The sequence below is a fragment of the Myotis davidii genome, unplaced genomic scaffold (assembly GCF_000327345.1).
Source record: "Myotis davidii unplaced genomic scaffold, ASM32734v1 scaffold449, whole genome shotgun sequence".
Classification (NCBI taxonomy): Eukaryota; Metazoa; Chordata; class Mammalia; order Chiroptera; family Vespertilionidae; genus Myotis; species Myotis davidii.
Genome location: NW_006383007.1, coordinates 1,636,565 through 1,651,708, shown reverse-complemented (window position 1 = coordinate 1,651,708; position 15,144 = coordinate 1,636,565). Strand labels below are relative to the sequence as shown.

Genomic DNA, 15,144 nt, shown 5'->3' with positions numbered 1-15,144 from the left:
TTGGAAAAAAATACCCCCCCCGCCATATTCACCAGACCTTGCTCCTTCAGATTACAACTTGTTCCGATCAATGGCACACGCACTTTCTGAGCAGCACTTCAAAATATACGAAGAAGTGGAAAATTGGGTTTCTGAATGGTTTGCCTCAAAACAAGAAAAGTTCTATTGGGATAGTATCCACAAATTACCTGAAAGAGGGGGGAAATGTGTAGCTAGTTTTGGACATTACTTTGAATAAAGCACTTTTGATGTTTCTCTTGAAATTATTGTGTTTTCTTTGATTACAAAATCTGCATTATTAACCGGTACACCTGGTAAGTAGTGTGTCAATCACAACAAACTGAGAAGGAAACACACACACTAATTTGATCAGGGAAAGTTTAATATAAAGATTATAAACATAATTAACTATATTACAAACATACTTTTTAAATGATGCTAATGAATACTATAGGGATAATGGACAAAACCCAATAAGGAATAAATTTGAGAGGGCGTCCTCTCTATAAATCTGGTGTTCATACCTCATTGGAGCAGTTGTTGAAATCCATTGGATGGCAGAGATTTCACTGTTTTCCTACCCCAGAGAGATTCACAATTGCTGGGTAATCCGGAAACACCCCTCCAGGATACCAGTGAGCTAAAGTTGGCAAACACAGAATTGCAACCAGAACTGGCAAGTCAGAAACACCTTCCAGGGTGCAGATGGGTTGAGGCTGGCAGGCAAAGAACTATAGTTGACACTAACAAGCAGGAAATGCCCCTCCATGGTGCCAGTGGACCACAGCTCTGAGGCTGACTGCTAGAGTGCCTAAAAGACTCACTGGGAATCCGCTCATGAGACTAGCTGTGAAACTTAACAGGAAGCCATTCCCAAGATTGCAATTGAAACTCAATGGAGATGACTAAATGTCTCCTACACGTGCCACTGGTAGCCAAGCATTAGAAACAAGAAGAAGCATTTGGGAACCAGGGAGAGAAGCCCCTTTTCCTGCAATGTTCCTCCAGGGCCCTTTTACTGGCCATGTTTAACATCGTGTCAGGTGCGAAAGAGAAATGCTTATAAGGTCCATCTCAATTATTGCAAAGCAGGCAGTTAAGGGTGGATTTGGAGCTGTGAGGTCATCAGTCCACCTCTTTGCTTACTCATCTGTACCCTTCTACAACAATAAGACAAGATTCAGCTATTCTCCTTACAAGTGATAAAGTTCTTACATTTTCCCCAAATGAGGAGAGACATAATCCTAGCAGTCATTGTATCCACTGCTGGCTATATTAATTATTGCTCAAGTTCTGTCATAATTCCACTAAGTATGTTGTCACATAAAGACTAAGCCATAAAGTTAACTTTCCTAAACTAAAACAGAAAATTAAATGGGAAGAAGAGAGAATAAAATGGTTAGTATACGCAAACAGTAGAAGCATAGAAAATATATAAAGCTACTGTGGTCCTGGTATCTGCAATTGGCCATTAGACTATAGTTGATATATCCAATTTCCTTCACTATCCCTTCACTTCCTCCATATTTGCCTCAGCCAATTAGGGTTCTTTACATGACAGAATAATCCAAACTTTTATTCCCAACAAATCTGAGTCCTCACTCATCCAGGATGCCTCTCTGTGGTTGCTACAGTTTCCCATTAAATTTACTATTGTGTATGCAAGTATTAAAAGGCATCACAGAGAATCCACTGAATTTCAGACATTGTCCTCTTATCCCCATTGTGTAGCAGCAGTTCAATGTATCCTTAATAATTGGAATCAATGACTCCAACCAGAAAAGTAAACCCCATTTTTCTTTTGACCTATTTTTTCAGTGGAATAAGAAGCTCAAATTGACAAGGTGGCAGTCTCATCCTCCAGTTCAGTGGAATCATTAACATGGCACCAAATGGGAGCATTCCCCACACCTCACTCCCACCCCTTTGGTAAATAAGATCTAGAAACAAGCATAGCTCAAAGTTTCAGGAACAGAAAGGAAAACATCTCTGAATAGGTCACTCTGTGTTATTTTGAGAAGAGCACTACAAATCTATACCTTGATTCCCAGGCTCATGTATTCTGACTCTAGAAAAGACAGCCTCATATAATGATCTTTGATTCAACCCATTTAATGCATCCTGTAAAACAGAAACCCATTCTTTCATCTGGTACAATAAATGACTGGTATAGTTATTTAGCCATTTCACCTTTCAATTAGGCTGGCCACTTTGGAGTGACAGGGGATGTGGTAAGATCAATTAATGTCGTTAGCATGAGACCATTACTGAGTTTCATGGACCGAACCTCTATTCCTGTATATAATGCCATAAAGAGAGCAAGCCATTCTGTTAGTCTCATATTGACGGAAGCATTAGAGGCAGGAAAAGCAATTCTCTATATTCAAAAGATGTCTATTCCAAGAGGAAAATATCAACCCCTTCATGATGAAAGACATCCAATGTAATTAATATGCCACCAAAATCTAGTTAGTTCCCACAGGAAACAGCACCATATCAAAGGCTCAATATTGGTCTCTGCTGCCAACAGATTAGCACTCATGGTAGTATTAACCAAATCAGCCTTGATAAGGGGACACCATGATGCTGAGCTATGCATGACCTCATCTCTGATATCACAACTTCTGTGTTCAGGAGCCCATTAAGCAAGCAGTGGAGAAGCTAAGGAAAGAAGCTGACTGACCACCAGAGAGCATGTCATCTTGTACTCCTGACTATTAAGATGGATGCTCTTTGGTGGATATTAACAATGGAAACAAATTCTTCACAGTTTGTGCCCATTCTAAGAAATCCATCAGACTTCTTTGTTACCAATCTCCCTTTCCTATTCCTACAAGTCCTTGATCATCTAGCCAAACCTTTAACAACTGCATGTGAATTAATGTATCTGTACTTATGGCTATCTCTTACTCAAGACAAAGCAGACAAACAAAATAGTTAGGTTCATGAAATGTTAATTACATATGCAAATGGAATTTCTATAAAGTAAATAACATTCCATACTAAGTCCATCTGTAAGACTCCCTAGATTCATTTAGTACAGCGGTTCTCAACCTGTGGGTCGCGACCCCTTTGGGGGTCAAATGACCCTTTCATAGGGGTCGCCTAAGACCATTGGAAAACACATATATAATTATATATTGTTTTTGTGATTAATCACTATGCTTTAATTATGTTCAAGTTGTAACAATGAAATACATCCTGCATATCAGATATTTACATTATGATTCATAACTGTAGCAAAATTACAGTGATGAAGTAGCAACGAAAATAAATAACACACGTGTCAGAGATGACACGTAAACTCATTCTTTTGGTTGATTTTTCTTTGTTAAATGGCATTTAAATATATAAAATAAATATCAAAAACGTAAGTCTTTGTGTTACTTTGGTCGCAAATATCAAAAAATTTCTATATGTGACAGAGCACCAGAGTTAAGTTAGGGTTTTTCAAAATGCTGAAAGGTTTGCCATCACTGGTCTAGATTCCCATAGCATATGCCCAAATGACCAGGTAACACAATCCAGAAGTGCAATGACATTAGTGCCCATGTCATGAACTTTGACCACGAGAGATACAGGAGCAAGAAGGAGCTGGCAAATAAGCCCACTTCCTTCCTCTTGCTGATGATTATTCGAAGACACAAGGATTCCAAACATCATCTGAGGAGCCATCCCTCATGACTGAGCAGCTGGCTGTGTTTTCTGTGAACCTTCAGTCAACTAGTTAACAAATGATTTCATTTGCTTTCCTTCTTCCTGATCTCATTTCCCTTTTTCCTTCACTCTTATTACCTGGGGTTGTACTCCCCAATAAAACATTAGCACATCATCTTTGTCTCAAGCTGTTTCTAAGTAACCCAGGCAATAAACATAATAATAATAATCTAGGGCAGTGGTCAGCAAACTGTGGCTCGCGAGCCACATGTGGCTCTTTGGCTCCTTGAGTGTGGCCATGAAGTTTCAATCGCACTGTACATGTGCACCTGCATGTGGTATTTTGTGGAAGAGCCACAGTCAAGGGGCCGCAGTTTGCCGACCACTGCTTTAGGGGATTTTAAAATATATGTGCATATATTTTAATTTCAGAGAGGAAGGGAAAGGGAGAGAGAGATAAAAACACCAATGATGAGAGAGAATCATTGATTGGCTGCCTCCTGCATGCCCTACACTGGGGATCGAGCATGCAACCCCGGCCCGCGCCCTGACGGAATTGAACTGTAACCTCCTAGTTCATAGGTCGATGCTCAACCACTGAGCCCTGCTGGCCGGTCTCTAGGGGATTTTTAAAAGGAAACTGTGATGAGTCTCTTGTTATGTTCTTAATACATCTTCCACATTTTCTATGTTAGTTATATTGAATTTCCATAAGTTAGTCTTATTTCATGTATGGCCATCCAAGTTGTAATTTGAAATCTCATTTCATAATTTATTTCAAGTTTCAAATTATAATAAGTTTTAAATTATAACAACCTTCCCATCAGAGGTTTAGTGGACTATAAGTGGAAGGAATTCACAGAAAATCTGAGTTAAATCACATGGATTGCCATAGTTTTGTTTTTATTCTGAAAAAAATATTTTAACAGCCAAAATAATAGGCCCTTACAGCATTTAACAAACAAACTGCTCTTCATCAGCATTCCCAATGGTTTTACTCACTGGTATTTATTGGATGGCTAAAGACAATGCTGAAATTTGCTTCTTTTAGCCAATAAATGGAAAACCCAGATGCCAAGGTGAAAAAGATTTGTTCTTTGGTAGTAGCTATAGCAGCTGTCTATTTGGCATATTCCTTAGAAAACTTTGAAGTTGCCTAGGATACAGACTTCATAAACTGGGATCTTGCAAAGTCTTTAAAAAGATTTTTTTAAGTGCAAAACCCATATAGACATTAAATCAACAATAAAGCTTCTAGCCCACTTATGTATGATAAATTGACTTGCTGATTTGTGGAAACAGAGCATATAATGAATAATCCAAATTATGGCACCAAATAAATTGTACATGTTTTGCTACAACAAGAAAAATGAGACCTACATTCAAAGTTTAGAAGTAAAGATTTGAGGATCACATTCTTAAACCAGCTTTTCTGCAATGCTTAGAACTAAATTTCTCTTTGCTTTAATCTTCAGTGATTACAAAACTGCCTTTAGTATTTACAATAGTTTAACAAACAAATAGAAATCAGAATAACATAATCCTAACTTCAATATATCATCAAATACTGTCAAAATGAAGAGAATTTCTTACTTAAGTAAAAGGTGATAGGTTACAATGTTTTAATCATTGAATTCTATACTTAAAATGGGTGGATTTTGCAGTATATAAATTATACCTCAGTAAAGCTGTTTCTTCACACACACATAAAAAAAATAAAAAGGAGCCCTGGCCGGCTTGGATCAGTGGATAGAGTGTCAGCCTGTGGACTGAGGGGTCCCGGGGTTTGATCCCGGCTGGGGGCACATGCCTGGGTTGTGGGTTCGATACCCAGTGGGGGGTTTGCAGGAGGCAGCTGATCAATGATTCTCTCTCATCATTGATGTTTCTATCTCTCTCCCTTCTCTCTGAAATCAATAAAGAAATTATTTAAAAAAATAAAAATAAAAAAATAAAAAGGAGCTCTAGCCAGTTTGGCTCAGTAGATAGAGTGCTGGCCTGCAGACTGAAGGGTTCCAGGTTTGATTCGGGTCAAGAGCACATGCCCAAGTTGTGGGCTCAATCTCCAGGAGGGGGCATGCAGGAGGCCACCAATCAATAATTCTCTCTCATCATTGATGTTTCTGTTTCTCTCTCCCTCTCCCTTTCTCTTTGAAATCAAGAAAAATATTTTTTTAAAGCAAAAAATTACAGTTTATTGTCAAGAAAAGAACAACCTCCTCTGAAGGCCTGAAATTCCACATCTGTTCCCTAATCACTTAAAACTAGCTGTCTCTAGAAATCTAACTGCACTTGCATATTACTGTGTCAGTGAGCAGCTGGATGTGACTGCATTCAGCCTACTGCTTAGCTCACCATCTTTATAACTTGGCAGTAATCACTAGAACCATCATGCTGTTCACCTCTACTGCTCATCAGATGTCCCTCTGGAATCTGGTAAATTTTAGCTATAAGTAAAGGTTGCTTTTACATTGCCCAATTTAGGCTCCTAAATCTCATCATTTTAGATGAGTGGAATATGGTAATAGCTGTTCCTTTCAGAAAGAATGGTGCATGTACCCTAAGAAAAGGGATATACTGGGGTGGATAGATTGATGGCATTTTACCCTGAAGAAATAGAATTTTGAAAGGTTGCCAGGCATTGAGGAAGGGTCAGCCAGCACCCCCTAAAAGGAGGCAGTTTGCCCATCTTCCTGTCAATAACACTTAGCACGCTGAGCTGTTTTATCAGACAGATGGTGAGCCATGCACCATTATGACCAATTCAGTGTTGCCACCGTGCAGACGGCTCCCACGACTGTTAAGCTCCCTGGTCACCTCAAATATGGCTTTTTGTGTGGCCCTTTACAGCTCTGCTGCATGGATTCTATGTTCCCAGTGGCAGGAAGAAAACAGCATAGGGGAATTTCAATACGAAAGCCAACTTGAATATTTCATTTCATTTTAATGAAAAGAATTCTAACTTATCAAAGGTCTACTAGTGTTACTGCCAGCAATGATATAATTAAGACTTTCAATCATAAAAAGTTCTTCAAATTTAAATTTCTCAGATATATATTACCCTTCAGGCTGATGTGTAATTTCTTCAGAATATGAAAACTAGTTTTAAGATGGAATTTAGATTGTGTGAACCTAAGGGGAAAAATCTGTTTCCCATAAAACACATTTGGTAAATTATTTCAATTAATATTAGAGATTCTTTTTAATTTATGATTTTTATCTGAAGCATATTTACATTCATAGATTAGAGTCCCTCAAAAAATACTTTCCAATTTTTATGATACTTAAAAACCAAAGAACATGTGAAATGATGGTCAGTAGAATGTAGTATGTATATCTGGACTTTTTTTTTTAAAGCTGAGAAATAAATAGAAGCTTAGTAAAAAAAGGTTAAAATATCTATAATCATTTCATCACTTTCTCTTTGCATTGGATAGAACAGATATAAAATATTAACCAAAGAAAGATGCATTTTATAAGATTTGTATAATTATAATAAATAGGTTGTAAATTTAATCTATAAAATTATTTTAAATAATCTATATTTATTTAAAATTAATCTATAAAATTAACTAAACTAAGTACTAGAAGTATACTCTTTACATAAGTGTTAGTTTTATAGGTATAGTGCAGGGATAAACCTGAAGTCATCTTGAGGCAAATATGTTATACGTTTAATTCTATTCCTGAATAATGGAACTATTTTCTATTTACCTGATCCAATAGCCCCACATTAATTTCTTTACATTCAGATAAAGCATGAGTGTAAGGATATACCTAAGGTTTTCCAAACAATGTGCAGTGAAATTTGTAGCCTAGAGTTTTGATTGCCCCAAACTGTCAATAGCAATCCTGTTACCACCAACAAAAGGCAACGGACTCTTCACCCTATGTTAGTTTCTCATTTAAGAGGAAACCATCACTCTTGCTCAACCTAATATAATCTATTCAAAAGCATTAACAAAATATCTCTTTTTTGGAGTCACTAAGATAGCCATTGGACCAATTCCTTTAGATAATTGGTTTGATATGGGTATTTGCTTACATAAATTGGATTCAGAATTTTTTTCTTTTCAAGCTGAAGCTGTTTTCATTCACACTTGGGGTTCTCCATCTGTCGATAAAGCCTGTTAGCTCACCATCTCACTGGCTCTGAGGTGCTAGTTTTCCATCTGGTAAAACCCTAAAGAGAACCCCAGAGTCAGAGAAGCGTGAATCCTATGGGTGCTCTCAACTCTAGAGCTTATGTCCCCAAAGAGATAGAGCTGCATTGAGAGTCTGCAAATGTTTAGAACTTGCACTTGGCTTCTCCCGGACCAGAAAAGACACCTAGTGGCAGTCCAGGCAAAACAGAGTTAAGTTGTTTAAAAAAAGTGAGCCTCTGTGGTCTCCTTTCACTGTCCCCTTCTCCCTTCGTGGCTTACATTTCACTCTTCATTAATCAACAATGAAGCATTATGTAGATAATTGCATACTGCTTCACAGTGCTATGTGGTAAATTGAAGTTAATTAGGGAAATTGGGATAAAAGAAAAATAATGGCTGGGAAAAATGACTTAAGGGTATTTCTCAAAAAATATATGCCATAAGATCCTATAATTTTACTAGATGTGAGTCATAAACTAAACATAGAGTAACTTAGTAGTTTGTTCAAAGAGAATAACTTCATGATTAATGGTGTTCATAAGATTTTTTTAAATTGCTCTATTGATTTGCATTATCAGATTATTCCTGACACAGAGATGTGAAAGAATTTTTCTCATAGATTCTCATTAAAAAGTACACTTTTCAAGTATGTAGAGAATAAATCTTTAATTATATCCTGCAACAGTAACTGCAACAAGTCCCATGGGGCTATTTTTAAATAATGACCTTCAGTAAACTAATAGCAAAGCTTTCAGTCATAGTTCAACAGAAGCAAAACAATGTAACCTAAATTCATAGCTTTCTATTGTCTGCATTAACGCAAAAATAAAAGTGTCAGTGAGTTTGAATTTATACTGCCTGGAAAGAATCTAAAATGTAGTTATTTTTCTTGGCCAATTAAATGTAGACCCATATGCTTTGATAATTGTCCATCCTGGGGGTAATTAGAGTGTACTTCATTTTAGGAATTATGATGTCTAACAGAACATATGCTTAAATGGAAAGCCACTAAATTTCTTGAGAATGGGCCATGGACTAAGAAAATGGTCATTTCCACGACCAAAACTTTTCTAAAATAATTTACTATTTTGGGTCTAACTCAGGTAGACATAGGTAATCAAAACCTCAACTTTCTATAGTGAAGTATAAACCCCAAATCATTTTATACTACGAATATTTTTTAAAAAGCTTCACCTACCATAAACAGTAATTTATTGATTTTGTAGTCTTATTTTTTTCTGGAAATGTTTTCCTGAAACAAACATCTAATTCTTGCTGACACAAAAGGTCTTAGATCTCATCTATTTTTGAGCTCTGTGCTCTTCTGTGGTGGCTTTACCCTCAGGTGTACTTCCCCATTTTGGTGACAACATGCCTATCAGGAATATATTCCACCAAATAAGCAAGCCCAATTAAAAGAAAGTTCTGGGCTTAATTCTAATTGGCCCAGTTTAAACTGGAATGCCCATTATGAGCCTATCACAGGTGGCCAGATGGATAAAATATACTTATTAGCCAGTTCTAGCTCATGTGCCTATACTTACTAGTAAAATGGAAAGTGAGAGAGAGGGGAATTTCATCTGAATGTCAGACACTAGGGGTCAGAAATCTATGGCCCACAAGTCAGCTACCTGCTTTGGTGAATGAAGGTTTTTGGAAAACAGTCATGCTTATTTGTCCATGTATTGTGTATGTCTGCTTTCATGCTACAAAGACACCATTGAGTAGTTACAAGGAACCACATAGCCTGTTAAGCCTGAACTACTTATTATCTGACCTTTTAAGAAAAAAGTTTGCTGACGCCTCACACAAAACAAAAAATGGGAAGAAGTGGTCCTCAAAAGAAAACCAAGGGATTTTTTGATTAAAGATAAATAAATAAATAAATAAATAAATAAACAAACAAACAAATAAATAAATGGAAAAGGAAAAATGCTGGACAGGAAAAAAATCAATACTACTCCTCTAAGATAACTGGGTTACAAAAGATATTCCCACATATCTAATTAGTTGTATTGATAGAGTAGATTTTGGAAGGCATCTTAAAAATAGTATTTGATTTTCAAAAATTATCTTTTAAAATCACCTAAATTGGTGATAGTGGTAATCATATTCCAGGTATACACAGAAGGATGCTTAACTTGCTATTTTCAAGGGATGTTGTAGAGAAAGAGAAACATTTGAATCCAGTTCATCCATACTGATAGTAAGGTCTACATATTCCAAAAACAAGGAAAGAAGCTTCTTAGCTGATAATGGCTAAGACCAGGTGATGATGGCTTAGACACATGGCAGACACTGTTCCAGGTACCTCATATATTCATATCTCATGTAATCTTCACCATCAACTGTGAGGTAGATATTATTATTACCATTTTATAGGTAAAGCTCAAAGAGAACAAGCTTCTTACCTTAAGCATAAAAGTTAGTGACAGAACTAGCTCCTAAACCCATGCTCCCGCTCAATGACATAAGTGACTGTTTTCCCAGGGAAAAACAAAAAATAATTCATGGTGAGGTTAACAGAACATGAATCAATCCAGTGTTGATTATTCTACTGCTATGCTCAGTTATATCCCCATAGTCATGTCAAGAACCCAAACAATCTTGGGGCTGTCAGGTAGTATAGAAGAGTCTCTCGAACAGACACTATCCTCAGGAATGAAATATCATTTCATATGATATGCTGGAAGGATTTGGGTATTTATATATCATCTGGCTCATAGTTTAGTAGTTGTCTAAACCAGTGTATTGAGAACTCAGGGATTGGAAAACTTGATTCTTTTCCTTACTTTTCCAGGTACATGCTGTATAAATGTGAAAGCCAGCTATTATTTTTGACATGTGGATGGAACCTTATAAGCTTCTGAAGAATGTTGTAAACATAGAAAAGCCTGGATACTTATGAGAAGCATTATGTTTTAATGAATCACAGCTCCATTTTAAAAATAGAAAATAAAGCTAAGGAGAATGGTGGAAAATCAAAAATTTCAAATGTATAACTACTATTTTAGTGTTTTTTAAAACAATTATGACAATTTTCAAACATATACAAAAGTTCAGAATCATTGTTTATGCCATACTAGAGATCCGGGGCATGAAATTCATGCACTGTGAGGGGGTGGGGAAGGGGAGGAGGTCGCTCAGCCTGGCCTGCACCCTCTCGCAGTCCAGAAGCCCTTGGGGGATGTCGGACTGCCAATTTAACAGTCCACTCCCACTACTGCCTCTGCACTCACCAGCCGTGAGCCCTGCTTCTGGCTGAGTGGTGCTCCCCCTGTGGAAGCGCACTGACCACCAAGGGGTAGCCCCTGTGTTGAGCAGGATTGGGCAGAAACCAGCTCTCTGACATCCCTAGAGGGGTCCTGGATTGCGAGAGGCCGCAGGCCAGGCTGTGGGACCCCACCAGTGCACGATCTGGGTTGGGGAGGGACATGGAGGTTGGCCAGCTGGGGAGAGACCACGGGAGGGCTCCAAGGCATGTCCAGCCCGTCTCACTAAGTCCCGATAGGCCGGACCCCAACAGCAAGCTAACCTACTGGTTGGAGCGTCTCCCCCCTGGTGGTCAATGCACGTCATAGCGACTGATGGACTGGTTGACTGTCTGCCCCCTGGCAGTCAGTGCATGTCATAGCAAGTGGTTGAGTGGCCTTAGCATATCGTTAGCATATTACGCTTTGATTGGTTGAACAGACAACTGGACTACAGAATACTTAGCATATTAGGCTTTTATTATATAGGATACCTTGTCCCAGATTAAGAAATTATCAACATATGTCCAAACTTGTTTTATTTTTTAAATTGAATTTATTGGTTACATTGGTTAACAAAATTATATAGGTTTAAGGTGTACAATTCTATATAATACATTATCTGTATAACCTCAACAATACCCATCCCCTATGTTAAAACAAACTTTAAATATTATATCATTTCATCTATAAATTCTTCAAAATATATTTCTACAAGATAATTCTACTAAACAAAAACAATCACAAAAGCATTTCATACCTTAAAAATTAACAATAAATTGTTAATGTCACTAAATATCTATTTATTGTTCAAATATCCCTGTTTACATCATATATATGTATTTCATACACATATATATGTGATTTGTCCTAGAAAATATTCCATAATCTGGATTTTGCTGAATGCATCCCTATGGTGTTATTTAACATGTTCCTTTTTGCCTTGTACTTCCTGTATACTGGTATTAGATCAAAAAGCTTGATCATATTTAGGTTTAATTATTCTTGACAATAATCATAAAAATCATGTCTTTTGTCTCTCTACTGTGCATCTCATCAGGAGACATATTATCTGATTGTCTCTCTTTACATAATGTTCAAAGATTGATTAATTGGTTCAGATGTTATCAACCTGACTCGTCCACTAGAAATGTGGGACAACTTTTATGGGTATATGTAAACTGCCAAGAAACAAGCTCACACAGTTTCAAAAAGGCATAAAGCATTTTTAGAAAAGCCTGCCTCCATACTATATGCTATGCTGGTTTAGTCTTCTGACATTGGATTTGGTTACAACTATTCTGAGATGAGGGGTAAAATAAAGCCTGAAGTCCCCTGCTATGTGTAAGGAGGGCAACTCTCTATAACCTTTTTTAGAATTATAAATAAAATGAGGTTCTATGCAAGTACCTTCTCCATTAGCAACTCCCTCTATGTTTCCAATCTTCTCTCCCATTACTTCACTAAAGGGAAGTTTCTAATGTTATCCATTTATATGAATAGTACTATGCCAGACCAATAGTCTTCCTTTTCTAGAATGATAGGCCATATCCAATATGTAGTTTCCCTTGTAAAAGTGTCCATGTAGCTAGTTACACTACTGGCCCCAATTGCTCTCTACATCAGTTGGCCTATTGGAGAGCATTTCTGAAACATTTAATATGTTTAGGCATTGTGCTAGGCTCTGACTAAACAGGCTGGCAAGGGAGGGTAGTTAGAAGCAACAAGGCCTGCAGGGGAGGACAGTTACAGGCAACCAGGTCAGCAGGGGAGGGCAGTTAGGGGCAATCAGGCCGGCAGGAGAGCAGTTAGGCCTCGATCAGGCTGGCAGGGGAGTGGTTAGGGGATGATCAGGCTGGCAGGCACAAACAGTTAGGGGCAATCAGGCAGGCAAGCAAGAGAGAGGTTGGGAGCCAGCAATCCTGGATTGTGAGAGGGATCCCAGATTGGAGAGGGTGCAGAATGGGCTGAGGGACACGCCCCCCCATGCATGAATTTCGTGCACTGGGCCTCTAGTATAAATGTAAACAAAACAAACATGACAAAAATAATATTTACAGCTATTGAAGGTAAATGGTGGGTATATATGTGATTATTGTACTAGTCTTCCAACTTTTTAATATGTCTGACATTTATATATTTAAAAGATGGAAAATATTATGTCAATACATATCTAATAGGGAAAAGAATGGGAAATAGAGCTGATGTTCTCCCAAGGCCCATTTTAATCCTCTGATTTTGGAATAACAGAAAAAGCATTTGGGAGCAGTGGTTATAGAGACTAAAAGAAAAAAATGGAGGGAATTAAAAAGGAGCTTCCTATAAGCCAATATCATAACAGCTTGCTCATTAGATTAGAATGATTACTTCTTTATTAGGCCTTATTTGAGCTGTCATCTGGTATCAATTAGGTCAGTTATAGTCTGTCAGGCCTATCAGAGGGAAATAGAGCAAGGTCCATCCTGGCTTGAGGATGGAATAATTAAAGCAATGGGAATAATGGCTACTCTTCAGTTTAACTCTCATCCAATCAATTGAGCCCTTCCAATCATGTTCAATGTGAAAGATGTGAAAGGAGAGCAAAATTACTGCCAAAATTGAGTTTTAAAAAATCTCATTTCAACAATCAAATCAAATTATTAGTGAGGTGAAGAGTTACAAATAAAATATTCTGAAATATCATTGTAGAAACTAAAAGAAGGGGGATGCAGAAACGACACCACCTTGAAGGGCAGAGCTGCTTTGACTAGGAGCCCAGCCACACCACCACCTAAACTGGCCTCAGATGAAAGCTGAGACCCCACAGCCAATCGGGACAAATACCAGCTACCACAGCTGAAGCCTCATGGGCACCAACTCCACCCATACTGGTCTCAGGCTACTATGGGTCCTGGAGTGTATTCCCCTTCGACCTACCCACCCGGCAGCATAGGTCTCATGCATCCCAAGGCAACCCCCTGACTACCGGCGTGCACAGACCCTGCCTGGACCACTGTGGCTGCATCTCCTGGGCACTTGAGCCAGCCCCCTTACTGTCATGTGCAGGACACTTCCGCCAAGCCCACAGCCACAGGGCAGGGCCCATGCAGCTGGGCACCTGGACCCTACAGCAACAGCAGAAATGGGGAGACAAAAAAGCCACCCCCAAAGGACAGAAAAAGAGAAATCCCCCCCAAAAAGGGAACTAAATGAAAAGGAGGCATACACTATATCAGAAAAAGAATTCAGAGTTCAGAGTAATGGTCATATAGTTCATAAACCAGATGGACGAGAAAATCAACACCTATGAAAGAACCAAGAAGAAACCAAAAGTGATATAGCTATAATAAAGAACACAAAGGAAGACTTCAACAATAGACTAAGAGAAGCAGAGGACTGGATTAGTGAGCTAGAAGATAGGGCAGAGAAACAAGCCCAATCTGAACAGCAACTAGAGAAAAAAATTAGAAAGCAGGAGGAGAGCCTAAGGGAGCTTTGGGACAACATGAAATGATGCAACATACATATAATAGGGGTTCCAGAGAGACAAGAAGAGCAGTAAGGATTAGAGGACCTATTTGAAGAAATAATGACAGAAAACTTCCCTGATATGGGAAAGAAAAAAGTCACCCAAGCACAGAGAGTCCCAAACAAGATGAACCCAAAAAGACCCATGTAAGACACTTTGTAATGATAACGGAAAATGTTAATGACAAAGAGAATCTTAAAGGCTGTGAGACAGAGAGTTACCTACAAAGGATCCCCCATTAAACTATCAAATGTGTTTCTCAACAGAAACACATCAGGCCAGAAGGAAATGCAATGAAGTATACAAAGTAATGTAAAGCAAGGGACCGAATCCAAGAATACTCTATCCAGCAAGGCAATCATTCAAAACTGAAGGAGAAATCAGGAGCTTCATAGACAAAAAAGGGCTAAGGAAGTTTATCACTACCAAGCTAACAATGCAAGAAATGCTAAAGGGAATGCTGTAAAAAGAAGAAATAAAAAGGTAAGAAAGAACACAGGCACAAAAATAAAAACGACTACAAACAAGTACCTTTCAATAATAACTTTAAACGTAAATGGACTAAATGCTCCAATCAAAAGTT

General features: G+C 38.1%; 1 long non-coding RNA gene across 1 annotated transcript in view; it reads right to left on the bottom strand.

The window, feature by feature from the left end:
• Positions 1 to 10,213: 10,213 nt before the first annotated feature.
• Positions 10,214 to 15,144, bottom strand: part of LOC107181565 — an 83,336-nt gene continuing 78,405 nt past the window's right edge. The window contains exon 4 of the long non-coding RNA XR_001512227.1: positions 10,214 to 10,280. This is a non-coding gene — a long non-coding RNA (uncharacterized LOC107181565). The remainder of the gene's footprint in view (positions 10,281 to 15,144) is intronic.